This window comes from Pelodiscus sinensis, chromosome 6 (genome assembly GCF_052426305.1).
Source record: "Pelodiscus sinensis isolate ZL-2025 chromosome 6, ASM5242630v1, whole genome shotgun sequence".
In the NCBI taxonomy this organism is placed as follows: Eukaryota; Metazoa; Chordata; order Testudines; family Trionychidae; genus Pelodiscus; species Pelodiscus sinensis.
Genome location: NC_143057.1, coordinates 10,435,192 through 10,459,464, shown reverse-complemented (window position 1 = coordinate 10,459,464; position 24,273 = coordinate 10,435,192). Strand labels below are relative to the sequence as shown.

The window sequence follows — 24,273 nt, the reverse complement described above, 5'->3', positions numbered from 1 at the left end:
GGTTACCCAGCTGGCTGGAGCTGCTTTCAACAGCAATGGGACTGAAGACTGTGACCATAGCGGCTTACGCAGTAATGACTCCCTCTCTTAGACGCTCTCTTGATTGTGTACTGCTGTAGCTAAGGCCGTCAGCATGCAGACACAGGGCAAACAGAGCATGTACTGCCAGGGGGTTATTTTCCAAATATCCTTTGCAATCATCCTCCAGCAACTCAACACTCCAACCCCTTATATAGAGCTTTCCTGGGGATGGGTGTTTCCTGGGGATGTGGTAGAGTTAGTGGCAATTATAAAGAAAGTTTCATGTCCTAGCGAGAGCTCACAAGGCCTCTAGGCAGTGACAGTCCTATATTGCAGTGTCATAATCCAGAGGTGTTGGCTTACAATGGGACTCCAGATACTTCTGGTTGCCATTGACTGTCTTAATTTAATCTTGGGCAAGTCAGTTTCTCCATGCCTCGGTTTCTTTCTGAGGATAACACTTACTCTTTGTGAAACTCTTTGGCTACCTCTACACTGCAGGTTTCTTGCACAAGAACTGTTTTGTGCAAGAGTTCGTATGCAAAAGGTCTTCCACAAGAGCACATCCACACTGCCTTGTGCTTTTGTGGAAGAGATGTGCTTTTGTGCAAGAGCATCCATGGCAGTGAGGATGCTCTCTTGCGCAAGAAAGCTCTGATAGCCATTTTAGGCATAGGGGTTTCTTGCACAAGCAACCCCTGTTGCCCATCCACACTGCCTTCTTGTGGAAGAGCTCTTGTGCAAGAGGGCTTATTCCTCATGGGGAGAGGAATAACTCTTGCTCAAGAAGCCCTGTTTTCTGACGCTTTACTGTAAATTTACTTGTGCAAGAACACACGTGCAGTGCAGATGCTCCGCAAGTTTTTGCGGGAACAGCTGTTCTCGCACAAAAAGCCTGCAGTGTAGACGTAGCCCTTGAGATCTGTGGTCAGAACATGCTATAGCATCCTTATCTCATTAAGGTTACATTTTGCACTGAGCTGAAATCCAGCGGACTAAGGACCACAAACAGGGGAAGCTGGAAAATGAGTAAGCAGAGCTTATGTATAAAGTTATGAGCAAAGCCAGCTGACAGCAGTGCACAGAGGTCACATAGTAGGGGTTTCAACTCAGTCTAGGCAAGGCTCATACTACCTACCCTGCCCTGCCTCCCCTCCCCAGTGGCTCCAGAACCTATAGCTATAGCTGCACTGCATGTGGGAGTGAGCCTTCCAAGGTAAATCCATAGATTGTGCTTGCAGGGCTGGCTCTAGCATGCTGCCAGTAGCTGTATAGATGTTGCAGCTGGAGCTCTCAAGCTCCACCTCTCCCCAGGCTTAACATCCCAAACTCCTGCCCTCAGCTGCCACAGCTACACAGCTATTTTTAACAGGCTAGCACAAGTCTGCGGACCCAAGCGAGGAAGCTTGCTCCTACAGGCAGCTCTCTCGCAAGTGAAACATGAATTAAAGCCACGGCTCAAACCAAACAGCACCAGTTCCCCCAAAGCACTTTCCTTTATCTGTACTCTGTTTGCTCAGCTGAGGCAGAGAGAGGGATCTTTGCAGCTACTGCTCTGTGATAAGCCTTCCGCTTTATGGAAGGTCTCCTGGGAGATCAGTGATGTCCTCTCTGCTTGCTTGTCACTGTAAACAAAACACAGTAGGGATCTTAGCACAAAAGGAGTTACTGCAACATCCCAAACGCAGCACATTTGTCTAATAAGAAAATCAACACGGATCAAACAGTGCAGGTAAAAAGGTAAAACCTTAGGCGGATTTACACCAACTGATGAGCTGGGAGGAAAGACTGGGTCCATAAAAGTAATTTGCTACCTCACCCCCCCACATTGATTTCATAGGGATTAAGATTTCACCCTTTAAAAATATTTCATAAGCAAATATATGATGTTTTAAATTATTTTATTACAGACAAATAAAATTAGTAGCACTCTCCAGGAACGACCAAGCTATTGGTGTCTGACATTGCCAGTGAACAATGGTTAATAGTTATATTTCTTTATTTTAATTCCTGTTTATTTGTTTAATTTATTTTAATCATGGGGAGTTTAGCTCCTAAATTCAGTGGAAGCTAGGCCCATGTATACAGATACTGCCAAAACTGCTGTCAGGCTATGTCTACACTACAATGAGCTATTGGAAAATGGTACACAAATTGTGCTCCACAATGTGCATACCTTTTTTCGATAGTTTTTTCAGAAGAGGCTTTTCCAAAATTTGGCCGGTCTACACTGGGCCAAATTTTGGAACAGCCCCTCTTTTGGAAGAGCCCTTCTTCCTCGTGGGACGAGGAAGACAGGGCTTCTAAAAGAGCGCGTCTTCTCTTCTGCAAAAAAAAAAAAGTGGAAGAGCAGATGCGTTCCCTGAACGCGGCAGAGTTTTTCTGGGATACCTCTGGTATCCCGGAAAACCCCTGTAGCATAGACATAGCCTCAGTTACTCTTGTGTAAATCCACCATGACTCCATTTAGCCTTGATTCATACTTCATGTAAGCAGGCTGTATATTTGGGAAATAGTTTGTGTTTAAGTGAGCCAGTCGGGTCTGATGAAGTTTGCTGATTCTCTCTAGCTATTGAGGCTAATTTATTTTCACTGAGGCTTTAACTCAGAGATGGGAAACCTTTTCTGGGGTCAGGGGCTGCTGACCCACAGAAAAAAAATCAGGTCGGGGGCCGCACGCAAGTGACTAATTGACGTGGCCCCCGACTGAGAAGGATAAAGACATTCCCACATGAGGGGCCTAGGCTAGTAGATTTTGTGGGTCCCGTAAACTCTGGAAAGGGGCCAAAAATGAAGGGTTCAATGTGTGGGAAGTGGCTGTCAGTTCTGTTTTACCTCATAGCAAAACAGAACTGCCTTTTTTCACTATGTGTTTACCTCAGGGTAGCTCATGCACATTAGCTATGCTGAGGTAAAAACAGCACCATATTTAGCAGTCAAGACAAGACGTATGGAGAACAAACTCTAGGGGAGAGAAAGTAGTTAAATTCACTTTGCAGCAAGGTATTAATTTTAAGTCTGTGAGTTGCCTCATTGAAGTTAATGGGACTACTCAAGGGCTTAAAATCCGCATATACTTTGATAAATATATGCCTTGATTAATCAAAACCTTTGTTTCCATGGTGCATTCAACCATTGGCTTCTTTGCTGGGACTGACAAGGGTATTTTTGTGCTGTGGATTCACTCACTCAATTGAGGCAACCACTAATAGGGATGTTCATAGTGGTAACATCCTAAGCATCACTCTACCTCTTGGTCCTTTCGTAGAATCATAGAACACTAGAACTGGAAGGGACCTCGAGAGGTCATCGAGTCCAGTCCCCTGCCCTCATGGCAGGACCCAGTACTGTCTGGACCATCCCTGACAGATCTCTATCTAACCTGCTCTTAAATATCTCCAGCGATGGAGATTCCACAACCTCCCTAGGCAACTTATTCCAGTGTTTCACCACCCTGACAGTTAGGAAGTTTTCCCTAATGTTCAACCTAAGTCTCCCTTGGTGCAATTTAAGCCCATTGCTTCTTGTTCTATCCTCAGAGGCTAAAGAGAACAATTTTCCTCCCTCCTCCTTGTGACACCCTTTTAAATACCTGAAAACTACTACCATGTCCCCTCTCAGTCTTCTCCTTTACAAACTAAACAAGCCCAATTCTTTCATAGGTTATGTTATGTTCTCTAGACCTTTCATAGGTTATGTTCTCTAGACCTTTAATCATTCTTGTTGCTCTTTTCTGGACCTTCTCCAATTCCTGCACCTCTTTCTTGAAACGTGGTGCCCAGAAGTGGACACAGTACTCCAACTGAGGCCCTCCTCTGCCCTAATTCCTTGCTTACTTGGCCAATTTTTGAGCTTGCTATGAAGGCTCACACTTTGGCTACGTCTAGACTGGCATGATTTTCCAGAAATGCTTTTAACGGAAAAGTTTTCAATTAAAAGCATTTTCGGAACAGAGCGTCTAGATTGGCATGGATGCTTTTCCGCAAAAGCACTTTTTGTGGAAAAGCGTCCGTGCCAATCTAGATGTGCTTTTGCGCAAAAAAGCCCCGATCGTCATTTTCGCGATCGGGGCTTTTTTTGCAGAAAACAAATCTGAGCTGTCTACACTGGCCCTTTTGCACAAAAGTTTTGCGCAAAAGGACTTTTGCCCAAACAGGAACAGCATAGTATTTCCGCAAGAACACTGACAATCTTACATGAGATCGTCAGTGCTTTTGCGGAAATTCAAGCGGCCAGTGTAGACAGCTGGCAAGTTTTTCCGGAAAAGCGGCTGATTTTCCGGAAAAACTGGCCAGTCTAGACACAGCCTTTCAGTATTGCTGGTGCAATGGGGATGTGAGTGCTGAACGCTCCATTCTCTGCCACTCTGATACAATTCCTTTGCCATGGATCTCAGGGCTGAGTTCTCACCAAGCAGCCAAAGTTTATACTTGTCTCTGTCCATGAATGTAATTGCCGTTCTGGGTTATGATGGTGGGTATAAGATATGCAAAGGAGCTACCTCCCACTGAGAAAAAGTAAGAAGGGCTCAGGTGGTAAGGCCCATCCTTGCTTCTGTTGCAAAGTTGCTACTTATACAAAACCAGGGTTTGGGGTTTACTCTCATGATTAGTAACATGGAGGCCGGGGCACAATGGTCCAGTGGCCCAATGGTTCACCAAAAATATAACCGCAATGCAAATCCAGTGACTTCAGTAGAGCTGTACTTGATTATGACCATGGTAAACTGAATCCAATGAGTTTGGTACGCCAGCGCTGGGCACACGGCTAATTTATTAACTCCGTTTTACCAGCTGGGAAACTCAGTAGTCTGAACGATTAGAAGCTATGATGGTAATCAGATATGGTAGTTATAGTTATCATAGAAAAACATTCCTGGTACACATGCAGATAGGTGGAACAGTACAGGACCTGAGTCCCTGTCTTATCATGACAACTATATTCCAGTATCCCTGGCCTCTCTGCTGAAACGACCCACTTGGAAGGCAGAGACTCCTGTGACCCAGACTCTAGGAGCTGCACTCAGACTATCAAACTCATTTCACATGGGCTCCTGAAAGGCCATGAAAGGAACAGTTTTCACTGACAATTGATCTGGGCTGGACTTGCAGTGCTGATCAAGAGAAGAAAGACTCAACAGCCCATTACCAATCCTCTGAGCCATTGTTTTGACTCTGAGTCAACTAATGGCAAGACAGCAACTTCCTTTTTTGCAAGACTGCCCTGGGATTTAAAGACTTACAATCTGCATTCTCCTCACTGGGCGGCTATTTTCCAGCAACTGCCATCCACGTGTCTGACAATTCTGTTCTTCACTGTAATTTCAATTGTTTTGGCCTGTATAGAATCAGGCTTACTGGCCTCTGGTTGCCAGGATCATCTCTGGAGCCCTTTTTAAAAACTGGTCTCACATTAGCCATCTTCCAGCCATTGTAGTGTAGACATTGCCTTAAACACTTAGGAACCTATGTTTCTTTTCAGAGAGAAAGGTTCCTAAGTCTCTATTGAAAGTGAATCTTTGGTTCCTAAGTCCTGTAGGTATTTTTGAAATGTTATCCATTGTGACTGTCTGCTGCATTATTTTGCACTCTTGGCTTGGCAAGCTGTAAAAATACTGACATGAAATAGACAAGCAACACGAAGAAACCTTCACATATTATTATTCATTATTACAGTGGACTTGGAGTATCCAGCCAAGATAGGGGCCTGGTGCATTGTGCTAGTTGCTATAATACAAGTTGTAAGGGACAGCTCTGGCCCCAAGGTGCTTTTGTGATGGCAACAGATAGAATTGAACCTGGGACCTTAGTGCATGAGCTATTACTACACGAGTTAAAAGCCAGTGGGCTATTAGGTCAGGCTGTAGACCAGCCTTATTAGTTTCTCTGGCCAGTCTCCACTAGGAGATTATTTCAAATTTACTAAATTTGACTTCTGGGCACCTGATTTTACAAATTCAAAGTTCCGTGTCGTCACTACGGGGAAGAATCAAACGTAGTCTGAGGCAGGCTCTGTTAATGTGGGCACGATACCTTGAACTCAGAGCCCTAGGAAGAACTCTGGGAGGCCTCCCAGAAGCCAATTAGTTCGAATTAGCAGCACCCGAGTGTCCACACTAATATTATTCCGGACTGACACGTTCAGGAATAGCATTATTCCTCATGAAAAGCAGGACTACAAAGTTCAAATTCTAGAGCCCCTTATTCCGGAATAATGGGCTTGATAGTGTGGCTGCATCGCTTACAAAATTGACCTTAGGGGGCTAATTTCGGACTAAAGTCCTAGTGTAGACCAGGCCTCTGTAAGTGATCTTGGTGCTTCCAGATGGGACAGTACACCACGCCCAGAAGGTGTGTGGGTCACACTTGCATCCAAAACAGACAAAGGAAGTATTAGTATCACCACTCTTCTATAGATGGATGATGGAGGCACAGAGACATTCAGTGACTTGACCAAGATCTCACGGGAAGTCTGTGGCAGAGCTAAAACAACTTGGATTTCCTGAGTCCTACTCCAATGCCTTAATCATAAGACCATGTGTCCCCTCTACCAAAACCTTTATAGCCTCATTCTACCACTCTTACTCCCCTTAAGTGGTATTTGCTGTCAAGAGTAGTTCCAATATCTGCATTACTGATAGTTTTGTGTGTGAGGTAAAGCGCTTCAGAGAAAAGAACCAATATAACTAAGGGATTTAATTCCAGGAATACAGTGAGTAAAATATATTTCGAGTATATAAACTGATCTGGACCATATGCACATTGATTTGATTATAAAATACACTGATTTGAATATATTTTGTTTTTCTTTGACATATAGTTCCTTGCCTCAGGGCAGTTTTTAGTCTGGCTGTTTTTCTTCCAGTGTGTTGCTTGGTTGCTTCAGTTCTTATGCATACAGCTGCTGTTTCCTTTACTTGCTATGCAACTGAGTGCATACAAATATAAGACAATAAAAAAAATATGGGAATTAAAGGATAATGAACCTACATAAAAAGACACATTCTGAGAAACATCCTCCCTTAAACAAGAAGCAAGTTGTAACTCCTTGTACATAATAGCATGTATGAACTGTAAATGATAAATAGGGGCCTGCTTCTGCATTTCTTACTCAAGCTGACCTGCTCCAGTACTCAGATCTACACTGCCAGATCCTTTCACCAGACGGGAGCCACCTGTGCAGATCTGACTCTAAGGCTGGGGGCTGATGAATTTCAGGAACATAAGAAACTCAATTCTGGATGAGTGGTCCACCTTATCCAGTGCTTATCTGCATCATTTGGAGCTTGGCTTATGTCATCATGAAACAGGAAAATTGAGCTCTATTCCAAAATTCCAATGTTTTTGTTTGTTTTTGTTGTTTTAATCCTGACTAATACTGTACCTTTGGGTGTTCTCTCCTTGCATAGATATGTCCAATCATCTCTCTCTCTCTCTCTCTCTCTCTCTCTCTTTTTGTTCGTTAGGCTCCTAGGAAGCTCTGGCCTTACTAGTATATTGTGGCAATGAGTTCCACAGTGTAATTATGTATTACATGAAAAAGTATGCTACAAAAATCTTGCTAGCTTGATATGCATTTTGAAGTGAAGCCCCAGTGTAACTTTATGGAGGGTAGTAATAGAGATGTAGCCGTGTTAGTCTGATCTTGCTGAAACAAAAGAGAGGACTGTGCAGCACTTTAAAGACTAACAACCATCTGGTTAGTCTTTAAAGTGCTGCACAGTCCTCTCTTTTGTTGATGGAGGGTATTTCTTAAAATGTATCTTTTTATGTAGATTAGCTGTGATTTGTATAATCCCTGTACTCTTTTGCTGTGTCTCATATTTATTGGCCCTCAGCTACATAACAAGTACAAGAAACATTAACACCTAAAATGCATAAGATCCAAAGCAATCAAGCAACCACACAGAATGAAAATTAGCCAGATGAAACATTGTTGCAGGGTAAGGAGCTAACACTTCAGAAAAGAACTACATATAAATATATTTTATATTCAAATCAATACACGTAGCCAGGTGAGGTTATGTATACTAAGCTAATATTTTGCTCAATGCACTTTTGTACTTAAACTCCTTCAGTTATACTAATGCTGCATCTGAGGGCATATCTACTCTGTCCTGCAGTTTGGACTACAGGGGTATGAGTACGACACAGAAGTTTGGTGCGTGTTGCTAAAGTGTTGACTCTGTGGGCAAGAACAAAGAAGATAGTTGGTCATAACACTTACATCTGTAGTCTTACGTGCAGGGCAGTTTAGACATGCCCTGAGAGATCTTTTCTTATACACACAGAAACAAATCAGCAAATTTTCTACAGGGATGGCTTTATTTCCAAGCTCTTTGCTTTGATTATAGCTAACTAATGTTATTAGTTTTGTTGGAAAGGTCCTGGACTTGACTCTGGAGGTATGTTTAAACAGCAGGGCTAAAGTCGAATTAAGCTATGCAACTTCAGCTACATCAACTGCTTAGTTTAAGTCGAAATAGCTTAACTTGGCTTTTGGCACTGTCCACACAGCAGGAAGTGTAAGGAAGAACACTCTTCCTGCGACTTCCCTTACGCCTCTTGAAATGAGGGTTACCATGAGTTGGAGTAAGAAGTCATAGAATCATAGAGCTGGAAGAGACCTCAGAAGATCATCAAGTCCAGCCACCTGCCCAAGGCAGGACCAATCCCAACTAAATCAACCCAGCCAAGACTATGTCAAGCCGAGATTTAAAAACCTCTAGGGATGGAGACTCCACTACTTCCCTAGGTAACCCATTCCTGTGCTTCACCACCCTCCTAGTGAAATAGTTTTTCCTAATATCCAACCTAGACCTCCCCCACCACAACTTGAGACCATTGCTCCCTGTTCTGCCATCCCTCACTACTGTGAACAGCCTGTCTCCATCCTCTTTGGAACCTCCCTTCAGGAAGTTGAAGGCTGCTGTCAAATCCCCCCCTCACTCTTCTCTTCTGCAGACTAAACAAACCCAAATCCCTCAGTCTCTCCTCATAGATCATGTGCTCCAGTCCCCCAGTCATTATGGTCACCCTCCCTAGACCCTCTCCAGTGCATCCACATCCTTTCTATAGTGGGGGGCCCAGAACTGGACACAATACTACAGGGCTACGTCTAGACTGGCATGATTTTCCAGAAATGCTTTTAACGGAAAAGTTTTCCGTTAAAAGCATTTTCGGTACAGAGCGTCTAGATTGGCATGGATACTTTTCTGCAAAAGCACTTTTTGTGGAAAAGCGTCTGTGGCCAATCTAGATGCGCTTTTCCGCAAAAAAGCCCTGATTGTCATTTTCGCGATCGGGGCTTTTTTGCGGAAAACAAATCTGAGCTGTCTACACTGGTCCTTTTGCGCAAAAGTTTTGTGCAAAAGGGACTTTTGCCCGAACGGGAGCAGCATAGTATTTCCGCAAAAAGCACTGATTTCTTACAGTAGGAAGTCAGTGCTTTTGCGGAAATTCAAGCGGCCAGTGTAGACAGCTGGCAAGTTTTTCCGGAAAAGCGGCTGATTTTCCGGAAAAACTGGCCAGTCTAGACACAGCCCAGATGTGGTCTCACCAGAGCCGAATAAAGGGGAATAATCACTTCTCTGGATCTGCTGGCAATGCTCCTCCTAATGCATCCTAATATGCTTTAGCCTTCTTGGCTACAAGGGCACACTGTTGACTCATATCCAGCTTCTCATCCACTGTAATCCCCAGGTCCTTTTCTGCAAAACTGCTACTTAGCCATTCGATCCCCAGCCTGTAACAATGCTTGGGATTCTTCAAATCCTCCAGCTTGATATTATTTCAAAATAATGGCTATATAATTTCAAAATAATGGCTATGTAATGGAATAATATCAGTTATTTTGAAATAACGCGGTTGTGTAGATGTACCCTAGAGGACCTGAGTTTAGGTCCACCAAGACTTCAGCTGTAGTTTTGAGTAAGTAATTTAATGTCTGTATCTCATTTCTTATCCTACATGGGAGGGGTGATAATTTTGTATGTTATCTATTTAGATGGCCAGCTCTTGGGAAGGGAATTATTTTACTCTGTGTTTATATGGTGCCTAGCATAATGGGTCTTGATTTCAACCAGGGCTTCTGTGTGCTGCTCCATTGCAGCTGATAGTAATAACAGTGATAAAAACACCTGAGCCCACTTTACTCTCTACCTTTGTTGGCATGAGTGGAGTGGCACTGATGAAGCATTACAACTCTGATTGCATCTATTGTGAATTTAGATTCAGTTTTAGATAGCTAAATTTGTAGGTAGATACATGGGCAGGTTCTATTTAAATTTCCTGTTTTACTGTTGCTTCGTCAGTGAAATTCCTTTTGTCCTTTCACACATACACATCAAAAACAGTAAGCAACGGGGGTGGGGATCACATTTGCATCAGGAATTAAAAGGAACCAAATTCTGGAATCATCAAAATGATTCATTAATACAATTAGAAAACCGGTTCATGTGGAAAAATAAGCTGAGCACAGCGCACCGTTACATCGCATTGAACTGCAGATGCTGTAAGAGTGACAATTCACACAGCAGAGATAGCTTATTTATTGTTAGTACTGAGGTAGCACCTAGAAATCACACTTGTGCACTAGGGCCCCCTCTGTGCTAGGTGCTGCGCAATCATAGAACAAAAAAATGGTCCTTCCCCTAAAGAACTCACAATCTAGACATTGCTCACTCTACTGGCATTTTTATGCCAATAACTGTGTTCCTTAAAATGCTCATGGCAATGTCAACAATACCAGTGTCCACTGAGACAAGTAAAAAAAAATACTGAAGTGAAATTTTTTTAAATAGTCAAAATAGTTCATTTAATATTAAAGAATGTATTAAAAAGCCAACCTGAAATATGGCTCTGTTTAAGTAAAATATAACTAGATAACAGTGTCTCTTTAATTTTAACTATTGCATAATCTTCTAACAAATTTTAAAAAGACCAAGATGTAATAATGAAGACAGTGAGACTACTGTATTAGTTATAAGATTAGAGGAGTCATCAGCTTGATAGAATCATTGAAATTTAGGACTAGAAGGGATTTTAAGAGGGCAACTAGATCAATGCTGTGTTGTGGCATTTGGTCCACCCCATCATACTGCGACTCCTCTCTAGTCTGTCCTCACATGCCCCTGACTCCAGGCACTCAGCCCATCCTTATCCATCTTGGCATCTTCTTCCCCACTTGGACACAGTCACATGCTGGCTGCCATTAAATTGAGTGTTCCTCAGAGTAATGTATTCCATAGTGGTATTACCCATTCAAAATATACACGGTCCTGTGATTCTGAAAATAAGTCACCAACGTCTGCCACAGGGGAACATCAGAAAAAGGGCACTGTTTGATCTAGCAGAGAGAGGCACTGAGGCAGCAAGTGGGAGAGTATATTTGACTCCGTGTGTGGCCAGGGGACTTGATTCTGAGGTCATTTACTCCAGTTTATGCTCCTGTTACCACAGTGACTTCAGTGGAGGCAGGCTTGATTTACAGCAGAGATCAGAAGCAGGCTTTTGCATCACGGCAGCAGAAAGTCCGGTTTGGGAATGGAAAACTCTGTCCCTGAGGGTGAAAAACAATGCCCTGCAGTGTTCGTGCTGTTCTCAGCGCTCCTAGTCATGGGATGTGTTCTTTTTCAACACAGGGGTGGCAGGAGCAATAGTTTTTCACAATAGGTGGAAAACTGAGCCCCGCTCTTTGTTTAATTAGCCCTTTACAACTCTCTTCATGTAGTGTTATGCTTGGAGAGGGCACCCCCGTCTGATATCGCCAAAGGGCCACAGCATTTCTGCAGCTCTGCTCCACACCTCCCAGGGTATGAATGAAGCAATTTGTTCAACTGGCTGTAGGATCCTTGTTTTAGTGTGGAGCCTTTGAGGACTAAAGTTGTGGGAATAACCTTCCTCTACTGTCTTTCCTGGTAACGTTCTTGACACTGTGACACAGAACCCAAAGACTCTGAGGTGAGGCTCACACCTCCTTCCTCACTTCTTGTCACATTGACTATTATAAGGAGGGCTCCTGAATGCTCATGGAGCTCGCAGATAAGAAAAGAAAACAAATTCGTTTGCTTTTACAGTGGCAGGCAACTAGTGTCTAAGAGCCCCAAAAGGAGACAGGGAAATCCTGCAGCACCATGCAGGAGGACTGGTGCCAAGCTGAACAGCGTTTCAACTGTGCAGGGCATGTGAGATAAGTTAGTGGGAAGGCCTATTTTGTGATTGTAGGTCAAAGTCGAGGAAACCCCAGCCAGCCCCTCTCAGTGGAATCATTCCCCTCAAGTTGACCGATGGAGTGAATTGTGTGTCCCTTCGTTTCCTGTGCATCATCCAAGCGTGCCAGTAACATGAGCTTCTGAGTAACCTGAGGCCTGGGAGTATCCTAGGATGGCGTTTCTCACACTCTGATGGGAGAGGCAGCTCACATGACTCTTATAGTGTGACTATGCCAGTGAGAGATATTCCACAGACGCTTACTGATGCTGTATGTTCATGGAGTGACAGGGAAGCCCAGAGAGCAAGGCCAGAGGATTGAAACAGGAGGGGGGAAGGCAGCACACAATTACCCTGCAAGCAAGCAAACAGGCATAGAAATTAGAGAAAGGGCTGTAAGATTTTCTTGAGCAAACAGGACCAGTGCCCACTTGTGTGAAAAAACTGTGGTGTGGATAAACATGTGAGGGGCGGGTGGAGTGGTGATGTCAGGCTGCAGGGAGGAGGGGGGAGCATGGTTTGGGTGAGGGGCAAGCAAGATTCAAGCAATCAGAGACACTTGCCTTGTGCATGGAGAGGGCAGGGCTCGTGTGAGCTGCTCAAACCAGCCCTGGATGGGGACCCTGACCTTATTTAGGCCCCCCCCGTTTTGAAAATCCTAGGCAGCCCGCTGTAATTATTCCTTTGTAGGGAAAGGGTTAAATTCAAACACAAAACTGTTGTGTAAGAGAGCAGGGGCTTGCGGGGAGAGGGGTTAAGAGTCTGAGCTGAGCCAACCTGATTATGAATGAGGCTCACCTGAGCAGAATCAGGCACCTTCCCCGGTGAGAGCAGAAGGTGGCTACAGAAAGGGGAATTTGTGTCTAGTTTAAGCGGAGGTTAAGCTGAGATGGGAAAAGTGCCTCAGGCAGGGGGAGCCTTGAGTAAGCAAGGGAGAGCATTTGAGAGACTGGGTAGGAAGTCCGAGCTGAGGGTGGGGGTTGTTTCCCATGTTGCCCCCCAGGAAGGAGGCCTACAGACAAGCTAGTGGCCAGGGTACTGAGCCCGGCAGGCGGTTGCTGAAGACAGCTTCAGGAAGAGCTCTGCTACCAGGGAATGCTGTCTGTGTTGAAGGCATCTCTGAGTTTGGACAGTTGTGACCCCCGTGGGGAGGCCTTGCCAGAACTGAGTCACTGGAAAAGAAGTGGCTCCCGTGGTGCTGTATGGACCTTTGGCAGGGAGGCACTGGAGTTGCAAGAGAGCTGTCGTGCCTGGCTGTGAGGGGGCTGCCTAGCAGGTGAGTAGACTAGCTCACACATTGCAATGAGAGGACACTTTCAAAACAGATGGGAAAAGGTTAAAAGACACTGTAGTCTAATTGTGGCTTTTGTCCTACTCTTTTGGAATGTCTCTGTGTGTCAGTATCCCTTTGTGTATGCAATGGGTAACGGTGAAAAAGAACTCAAGAGACAGTGGCTAAGAGAGCAACCTGTGTTTTGTTCCTAACCCTTCTGCTGCCCAGTCCTGGACAAGCCACTTGATCTGCATGTGTACCGGTCTGTTGTCAGATAGCAAGTGCTTTCTGTGTGTTTGCACAGTGTGTAGCGTATTGGTCCACCTGGGTGTTACTATGATGGAAGTAACAATGATTACTCAGTATGTCAGACAAAGCTGCGTTTTAATAGCTTGTGTGGAATCACTAGCAACAAGAGATTCCTTTTGGAAAGGTAAATGCCAGGCAGGCTGATGGATGTTGTATGACCAAAGACAAGCAATCTGATCTTAGTCAAAAGTATGGATCTTGATGTTGTAGGCTGGGCCAGGTGTTGATGGATACACTAGTAAAAGCCCCCATGAAACAGAGTCTAAAACAGCATAAAAGGATCATGGCCCTTTAGCTAATGAATAGCTTGTCATATGGAGCAGTTGAATGCTCTCACTTTGAGTCTGGATCTCTACATTCCCAGCGACTTCCTGGTAAACTGACAGCTCTATTCCACTCCTTGTTTGCTAGCAGGAGCAATCAGAAAGTTGCAGGTAATCCTAAAATCCTCCAGAACCACCTTGCCCCGTTGTTACGCTTAAAAAAACAAAATCTAACAACTGCACCAGCCTCCAGATAAGCTGATAATATTTGGGGAAACAGCTGCTGGCAATTCCAGATAGACCCCAGCATAGATCTTGATAGTCCTTTGGCAATGCATTGTGTTAGTGAAGGTCTAGTCTGATGGATTACACTGTATCTGGGGGGAGACCACCCATTTGTAAGCCATTATGAACTTGTTAAATATGCTCTTAACTGGGTGATAGAATCAGGAATAGTGGTTAGCAATTTAGCGCGGAGATAAGACAAAACATCTGCATAAACTGCTTATTTTGTATGCATGGCTTTAGGGAGGGGATGGAGGGAAGCAGAAAGGGGACCGGTACTGAGCTAGTGTGAGAGGGAGATGAGTCCCTTATTATATTTCACAACTAATTTAAAGAGAAATTGGGATGACTTCCCTGTGGCTACAGTTAAATCATCCCCACCAGAGACCCTACTTCAGGGACTTGGAAAATATTTGAAAAGCAAGTCTTTTGCTTTTTGAATACATTGGACTGTTCCACATTGAATACATTGTGGAACAGTTTTGGGGGCTTGATTCCCATTTAGAGTAAAAATAAAATTTTCAGAAATACCCAAATGATTTAGAAGCCTACATCCCAATGGGGAAAATTTTACCTTAAGGCCTTTTCTCATTGCTGTTGCAGTGCAATGGGGCTGTGAGAGAGCCAGGCTTTTGGTGTTTCGCACAGGCTAGCAGGGAGAGATTTTTGTGGGAACTTCTCTGAAGGTTCAAAAGGCTGGCTAGTACAGCACTAAATCAGTGGTTTTTCTAGGCAAGTCCATTTTCTTTTCATTATTAATAAAGCAGTGAGGCAGGCAGAAGGAATTTCTTGGGTAGGTTTTTGACAAGCTGAGGAGGTTAGTGACACAAGACTAGCAGAAGGCCATTAACTTCAGTCAATCAGGAGTTCTCCAGGCATGGTCTGACCTCTGTCCACTTTTGAGATGGCGATTGCTTTCATTGCTCTATTTTTCATTAACAGACATCAGTGGGAGTTGAGGAAGCTCAGTAACTCCCAGGAAGTGGCTTGTAATACCTTGCCGGGAAAGACTTGGGAACAGAAGATCTTTAGCTTAGATTAGTGCCTTTGTTGGAAGCTTTGCAAATGCCCGAGGGTTTTGAGACTGTGCCCTTGTCAGAAACAGGGAAGTGAACAAAGCAACTGCAATCTGTTTCAATCCTCTGGGCTCATTATTTTAAGGAAGCTTATTTCATTTCCTGGGTGCTGCTTTTTTACTAATACATTCATACATAAAGTCAGACTTCATTCTCAAGTCCATCCTAGTTTAGCTTTGGGTGAAGCTAGATCTCAAAATATAGGAAAATTGGCTTCCAAGGACAGAGCTGAATAGTGTCTGAAAGCTTGGATTCAGCATGGACACAGTGACTGATGTGCTGACATTATAAAGGACTAATTACTGCTAGGCTGTGCCTACACTGGCCACTTATTCCGGAAAATCAGCTGCTTTTCCAGAATAACTTGCCAGCTGTCTACACTGGCCCCTTGAATTTCCGGAAAAGCACTGACAATCTACTGACTAATGTGTAAGGATTAGGGCATTGTAGCCATATATTAAAACACACTGTAGATAACCTTGCTGATTCTGGTGAGTTTTCTACGTGGATAGCTGCTACAATGGAGGAACCAACCGAACAAGGGCAGAACACCATGCTTAGCATCTTGCATGCAAATGTCTTAGCTCCCCTCTGTTTGCAGACTCGTCTGTGGAAATTCTTCCATTCTTCTGCAAGCAAAAGCAGAAAGCTACAAATATTACACATGATTCTTAAATGCTCCAATTGTTGCGTGGTTGCTTACACATCATGTATCTGAATAGGAACACGCTTATACAGCAGTGTAAAGTGTTAACACTCTCCTACTCCATTGTGGTATGCCTACTTCTCAGAGGGAGGGAGAGAAAGTACAAGGCAATGTAGAACCAGGACTATTCTCTCTGTGCTTGGGAACCAGAAGACCTAGGTTCTTTTTGTGACTTGGCCACTGGCCTGCTGGCTGACGGTAGGCAAGTTGCTTTACCTCCCTGTACCTCAGTTTTTCCATCTGTAAAATGGGGTTAATACTGACCTGATTTATGAAACACTTTGAGATCTAGGGATGAAAAGCACTAGGGTTGATGATAACAGATCTGGTAGACATTGATGGAATGGGAGTTACACATTTTTTCTACAGCTAAAGTAATGTGTCATGTAGCAGCTTAGGGCTCTTGGGCAGAGAAGCAATGGTGAGACACACTTGCTCATTGGCACCAACTTTCCCTCAACTCCTGCCTCTTCCCCCACCTCCCCTCTGAGCACACTGCATCCCTGCTCCTCTCCCTCCCTCTGGAGCATTGGGGAGGGGGGGAGAGGGGTGGCAGAAGGGGAGCTTTACAGCTGGTGCATGCTGAGCACTAGCTAACTTTCCCCTGTGGTGCACCTGCCCCAGAACACCCACGGAGTCCGTGCCTATTCGCTCACTGCTAACTTAAAGCACAAAAAGAAAAGCCCACAAGAACCAAGCTTATTTCACAGGGCAGACCTCTCTCCCAGCCTGGGATAAGTCCTTTCGTCCACAGTTTCAGTCTTGGGTGCCGATTTCAGTGAGGAAAAGAACCCACCCTGCTGATCTCATACCTCAGCATTCGCTCAGAATCCTTCGTTTTCTGGTTTGATTCCCACTGGCAGGGGGAGGGAAAGTACAAGTAGCCCAAGATAGAGTCCAGTAGCCGGTGACATGATCACATGACTGTGCAGTGTCAAGGCAGCCAGGAGTCTGAGGTTGGTTGTAGCTTCCCAAGAAGCTTCTGAGAAAGGTGGGAGACTAGCATCTTTAAAGACCTCTTGATCTTCCCTAATGGTTCACTAACCAACCAGCCAGACTGGTTGCGCTTTTGTCTGGGGGGCACTCTCCAGGCATAAAAACTTTTGTAATTGGTACAAAACAAGCCTGCTGATTTGGGGAGGGGAGAAGGGGAAGCAGCTGCCTTGGACCCTTTAAAAAAAAATTGCTGGGCCCCAAGCTGCTACCTTTACACTGTAAACAGTAGCTGCAGGAGCCCCAGATGGTATTGAAGGGCTCGCTGAAAGAGAGTAGCCTTCAGTTCCCCCTTCTGCCTGTTCTGGTACATGGTCAGTCATTCTCAACATCAGATACAGAAATAAAACATGCTCGCAGATATGGGGCAGGCAATAATTTTAGAAGGGGGGCCACTTTGGACATTTTGAAGTGGCGCCAGGGGGACGGGGTGGGTCTGGGGCAGAGTCAGACACTTCTGTGCTTCCCCCACCTGCAGACCCTGACTGGCCAGAGGGTAGGGCCGGCCCGAGGTATTCTGGTGTCCCGGGCGCGCGGTGCCGCCCCCAGGCACACGGCGCATGTGTGGGCCCACCCGTGGGAGAGCAGGCCTGCCCCCCTAACATGCGCAGGCCCACCCCGGGGCGCACGGTGCATGCGCGGCCCGGCTACGGCCGCTGGCGTGCAGCCCGGGGCCCATCCCTAGGGTGCACGGTGCAAGCGCAGCCCAGCCCGGCCATCGCTGCTGGCGCACACGCCCGGCCATGCAGGGTCCCGCGGTCGTGGGGGGCAGGGCGTAGCTGGCCAGTGCCCTGGGGATGGGGGGGGGGGGGCGGTGCTGTGGGAGCCAGGCACGCAGCACCTGATGGCAGCTATAAGGGATGCCGTGTGCCCCTTACAGCTGCCATCAGGCGCCCCTCATCGGTTGGCACCCTAGGCAGCTGCCCAGCTCGCCCATGCCTCCATCCGGCACTGCCAGGGGGTGGGGGATCATGTGAAGTCTTTCCCCTGACTACCCCTCCCAGAAAGAACTACCAGCTGTTCTGAACAGCTGGCAGTTCCCTCTACCCCCCAGGCTCTGATTGGCCTAAGGGGCAGGGGAGCAGCAGGGCGTCTATGGGCTGGATAAACCCACTTGAGCCTCCATGGGCTTAATCCAGCCTGCCTCTTGCCCACCCCTGCCACAGAATATATAATCAATTCAGTAAATCACAACCTTTGCGATGATATCTCACGTGATCGATCTTAAATAAAATATATCTTAGTTACCCCATATTAATATCACTAGACCGGGGGCATGGTGCCACGCCCCTAGGGGTGTTTGCTCCATGGAACTCCCAAGGGAGAGGCTACTTATGCAGGGCGGGCCTCATCCTGCAAGTTGCTGAGCATCCCCAGTGAGACGAGAGGAGCTCACCACCTGGGCCTCCATCCCATGGCAAATGGGTTCTGTGCCATGGTGACTCCTCTAAGGCTGTGTCTAGACTACATGCAGATTAGACACATAGGCAAAGGCAAATGAAGCCGCGATTTAAATGATCGCGGCTTCATTTACATTTACATGGCTGCCGCGCTGAGCCGACAAACAGCTGATCAGCTGTTTGTCCGCTCAGCGCGCTAGTCTGGACGCTCCCCTGCCGACATCAAAGCCCTTTGTCGGCAGCCCCATTATTCCTCGTGGGATGAGGTTTACCGGGGCTGCCGACAAAGGGCTTTGATGCTGGCAGGGGAGCGTCCAGACTAGCGCGCTGAGCGGACAAACAGCTGATCAGCTGTTTGTCGGCTCAGCGCGGCAGCCATGTAAATGTAAATGAAGCCACGATCATTTAAATCGCGGCTTCATTTGCCTTTGCCAAAACAAGAAATCTACATGGCTCCGTCGACGGAGCCATGTAGTTTAGACGTACCGTATGAGCAGTAGAACTCTTAGAACTGGCGGGGGCTCTGTAGCATCATGCAAATGTGGCCAGATGGGGCTTCATGTCAAATGGGAAAGGGAGAAAAGCATTTGGGAGGGGCGTTATTTATACATGTTTTTGATGCAGCTTTGAGGATGACCCCAGAGAAGGAGGATCCTGGCCGTAGGGGCTAGATTGGGATTTGCAAGATAACACGTTTAATTCTGTGCTCTACTGTGTGTGTTCCTGTGTGGATTTAGGCAAGTCAGTTAATCTGTGCCTCAGGTTCCCCATCTGCATTTCTCCACCTTACTGGTATGTTGTGGTGATAAATGTATTCAAGATCATGAAGAAATCCAGTACTGTGGGGATGAATAAGTACTGTAGGCAATATGGAGGCAGAAGCTTGAAAACCAAAGGCGTCTCCCTTCCCAGCCAAATTTCATTTAAGCATAGTGAGCAACGAAGAAATGTAGAATTCAGTGTGACCTTCAGTTTTAGCCTCATGCTTAATGAATTCTTGGGGGCCCAGTCACCCTTTTAGGGTGAACAGATTAATCACCCCCATCTCAATTTTTCATCCTTGGTAATAGGTAGCCATTTAAGAAGCCCCAAATATCAAGACTGTCTCTATAAAATAGAGACAGCTGGTCACCCTACTCAGTCTGCATCTCGCTATTTTTCCTTGTCCTTCAGAGAAACCTACTTAGGGGCTCATTCACCATGAGCTGCAGGCTGAGTAATCTGTTAACTTGTTCCCACAGCATGTCCAATTTAGGGCTTTCAGAAAAATAACTTGGGGTGGGGAGTGGAAACACCTCCAGAAAAGCTGCAGCCTCTCTTCATGTCGGGGGTTTGTGTGGCTTCTAAGATAACTAGTAAGTTTACACTTGCTGAGCTTCTGTGACTGGAAGGAGTTTGGTTGGTTGGTTAAAAGCCAGAGAGAGAAAAATCAGATGACCGAGCCTATGTCTACACTACAACGTTTTTTTCAGAAAAAGGTACACAAATTGCACTTCCGACGGCAGGGCTGCGTACGCTACCTGGACACCGAAAAACCTGTAAATGTGCCAGGATCTCGCCTCCTTCCTTCCGTCTCCACCCTCCCCCACAAAATGCAGATGTGCCATGTGGGTCGGGGGAATGCTACATTTGTTGTTTTTAATATATAAAATCCTTGGGTTGGGAAGCAATCCTTATTCTAATACATGAAAACAAGCAAGCACACCCTGCAAAGCAACAGGGACTCTTGTACCAATTGCTTCATAGGAACCAATCAAACCACTCCCCTTCCCCCCTCTCCCCCCAGCATTGCAGCCACTGCACTACTGTGCTTGGCAACAAATATAACTGGCTTTCAGTGTCAAATTGCTGGCTCAAGGACTTTTCTGATCCTTATGGCCTCTCGCTGTGCTCTTCTAATAGCCCTGGTCGCAGGCTGTTCAAACTCCGCTTCCAGGCACTGAGCATCAGCGATCCAGCCCTGGGTGAAGCTTTCATCCTTCCTTTCAAATATCACGGAGGGGACAACAAGTAGCTATAAGCATAGCGATGTTGTCATTGGCCAGGTCCAGCTTGCTGTACAGACGTTGCCTGCGGGCCTTCAGATGGTCAAAAGCACACCCCACGGTCATGCCGCACCTGCTCAGCCTCTTGTTGAACTGCTCCTGATTAATGTTCTCTCTCATCTTTTCCATCCATGGGACATTGTGTGCAGAAAGCATGACCAGCGCAGAGTTCTTACCGTAGGCACTGAGACTGTGTGAGTGTGAGGCTCTGCCTTTCATCTCCCCAATAAACAAGTTTTCAGCATCCCACAGTAGGGCCTTTCTGGTGGTCACAAGTTAATCAGAGCTGCTGTTCAGGGTAAGCTTCCAGGCTTTTGGGGGCGGGGGGGGGGGGGGAAGGGAAGAGAAACAACGCAGGAGAGGAAGAGCCTCAGTAGACCAAACTACCACCTGTGGACCAGGGGGTCTGTCTGTCTGTCTGCTGGATCAGGAAGAAGGCCCTGAGTCAGCTTAAATCCCAGGCTTTTATCCCAAAGTACTTCCTTGGTCTGTTGGTCTCTGGAGTATCCAATTTGAACTAGTGTATCCACATCTCCTCAGGGAGTAGGGATGTTAAATTTAGATTAATTAACTAATCAACTACTCTATAAGATTTCCGTTGACTATTCGATTAGTCTGTTAAGGGCACCTCTGCCTTTCAACTGTAGCAAGAGCCCTACCTGGGTGGGGCTCTTGTACATTTCAAAAGCAGAATTGCAGCAGAAGCAGCTTGAGTAGTGACTGCCTCAGTGTAAGCTTGCGCCATTTCCTGCTGTGCCTCTACCTCCACTGCGGAGACAGCGCTAGGGGGAAACTAGCTCCTTCCTCCCCCCACCCCCTTGCCCTTTGCTGTCTATCTCTGGTAGAGGCAGTGGGAGGGGGAGTGACTAGTCACATCACTAGTCTACTATCTGATAAGCTTATGCTTATCAGATAGTCAAGTAGTGGTCTCTTACATCCCTACCAGGCATGTAGAATAGTGATAGAAATGTAGAGCAGCTTCAAAGGCTGATAGCAGAGGATGTTCATTAGTATCCTTTCTCCCTGTCTAAAGAAGGTACCTACAAAGCCACAAAAACCATATGCTACTGGTTTAAAATGCAGTTATACCTTGGGGTTGTGACGTAGTGGGGGTACCTTGCTGGTTGCTATGCTGGGCAGCAGCCTGTGGGGGACCTCTGCTAGCGGCCGCATGGCCCAGCAGGGCAGGGGGTGAGTCATTATGCAAAGAGGGTCTCTCAACCTGTCTGACCAGCTACCCCCCAGGGAGAGAAACAAAGGAAGGTGGAATGCCGCCCTGGCTGGGGGACAGGGCTGGAAGAGAGGGGGTGTGTTTCTGTCTGGTATCATGGAGGAAGCAGCCTAGGCAACAGGCTGGGATTTAGGAGCCCAGACTCCCCCATCTCAAGGGGGGCTGAGGCATCCTAGGCCTGCCCTGGAACAAGATTACATCTGTGCTGTGCTGTATCCTGGAGAGGCAATAAACTCCCTCTCTTCTACTGGCTGGTGGAGTCTGTTCATGCCATTTTGGGGGTGCAGGAGATGGGAAAACCCCAAAGCGCCATCACAGGGGTACACTAGATTAAAATGCAGGGTGCCCCAAAGGTGTTAACCTTCCAGTAAAACTTAGCTCATCTTAAAGTTTGCTCAGGATATTATCAGTCAGTCATGATGGTCACGTTAATCAGACACAACCTAGGAGTTTCAGTTGCAAAACCCCCTCCTATGTGACTGAATAGCATAGCACCCTTCATGGGCTGTTTTTCCCAATGTCCGATATTAGAGGTTGATGTAATCCTATGCAATAAATTAGTGATATAATCGTGGTTGAAAGATTAAGGGCAGGAGGAAATTAAACTGTTAAAAATGTGGTGGCATTTATAAAAAAAATCAAAATTTAAACTGTTCAACGGTTGCTTTTAAAATGGGGGAGGGGGGAATTGATCAATCAGATCAAATGTTTGTTCAAACAGTTTTGGATTTTAAAAAATGAAGCAGCCAGCTCTACCAGGGTACATGCACTTAAGGCTCCACTCTGGGAGGTGATCAGCATACCCAGCCATGAGGAGCAAGAGTAAACAGTTTACTCACTCCTTGTTGGGAGAATACGGAGTTTAGTTTGCCTGTTCACCGTGCTTCCAATTCTAACTGAAGTCAACACATATCGGTGCTCAGTTTAGGTTGCTTTGGGCTGAAAATAAAGGCCCGCATTTTATAAATTTGATCTTAAATGTCCTCCTTTCCCTCCCTACAATTAAACTCATGGCAACTGGGGTACCAAGAAGCTGCTTCTAACAGGCAGGGAGAAAGTAACTAGAAAGGAAAGATTGAATGCCTAGCTGAGGTCTGTGAAAGGCTGTTGCATCTCTGCAAGTTCCTGTGGACTACCCAACTGGAATGAAAGAGCAGAAGAAAGGTGTGAGGACAATTGTGGACAAATATTGTGTGTAGGGGCAGAACTGTTGGGTTTAACTGCATAATAGCAGGGGAAATTATCTTAAGGGAAGGGAAATGGTGACAGATGGAGATGACAGATAAATGCTAAAGAGGATGTGAGAGACCTCCCTGTGATTCTGTTTTCATGTAAACGTCAATAGCTGTGAAGGAGAATTGCAGCCAGCTTTGCTAGCTGGCAAGATACAAGAGGAGCATGGCTGTATTAGCAAGCAATGCAAACTGTCCTGTATCTTATGCAGTGTCGTACCAGAGTGAACTTATATTAATTGCCACCGATTTATTTATTTTATTTTATTTTATTTGCATTGTCAATACAAAACTGCTACCTGGAAGCTATGAGAAGCTGGTGGTTGACAGATCTGGGAGTAGAAAACTGAGGAATCTGGCATCCTGGAATGGTACAGAAGATCAGCTGGAATTTTGGAACTCAAGGCTGCTGGTGAGCAAAGATAAAGCTGAGAAATTTTGCAAAGATTAAATTCATGTTTCCACTCTTCAGTCTCCCTTCAGACCTGCCAGCTGTCTGATCGCTCTAGCAAAATGGCTTTCAAATTTTTTTTCCCTCATGGATCACTTAAACTGTTGAGGGAGGCTTGGTGGACCATTTAATGATCGTAGCTAATGGAACAAACTGCATTTGAAAATTGCTATAAAGTGCTTCAGCTAAAAGCGCTTTACTTTAAAAAAAAAAAAAACTTGTCTAGACAAGTGATTTAAGTTTTAGCTGCAGTTTTGAGAGATCTGTCTATCTCTCGCCTCCTCCGCTACTGAGCTAGGGTGGGGAAGGAGAATCATTTGCACCTGCAGCCCCGGAGCTGGGGAAAGTCACTGTTTTCCTCTGGCCACCCTGAATGTCCCAAATTTCCCCTTCACTCCACTGCGTCCCCTTCCATTTCCTGTTTCCCCCACTGCCTACTCCCCATTCCTTTCCAGCCCACCACCTCCCCTTACGTGTACATCATCTCCAGGGTCCAGGCACCTAATTAGCAGAGCCATGTCGGCACAATTTTAATTAGGTGGGGGGACCTTCATTCTCTCATGTGCAGCCACTCAGCGTGCGCCCGAATGGAGCCCCGCAGACCACAGCTTAAAAGGCTCTGCTCTAGCGCAGCGTGTCCTGTGTCCAATAGCAATTCACACACGCATTCAGTGAATGTGCTGCGAAGCTAGCGCTCCCCCCAGCAGACCAGGGAGACGCGAAGCTAGCGCTCCCCCCAGCAGACCAGGGAGACGCGGAGCGGCTTTTCTTAGCAGACA

The 24,273-nt window shown here is 45.9% G+C and overlaps 1 long non-coding RNA gene across 1 annotated transcript in view; it reads left to right on the top strand.

Moving 5' to 3' along the window:
• Nucleotides 1-12,431: 12,431 nt before the first annotated feature.
• The window catches only part of LOC106732795 (uncharacterized), a 65,939-nt gene continuing 54,097 nt past the window's right edge, over nucleotides 12,432-24,273 (top strand). The window contains exons 1-2 of the long non-coding RNA XR_012904595.2: nucleotides 12,432-13,506; nucleotides 23,350-23,455. This is a non-coding gene — a long non-coding RNA (uncharacterized LOC106732795). The remainder of the gene's footprint in view (nucleotides 13,507-23,349; nucleotides 23,456-24,273) is intronic.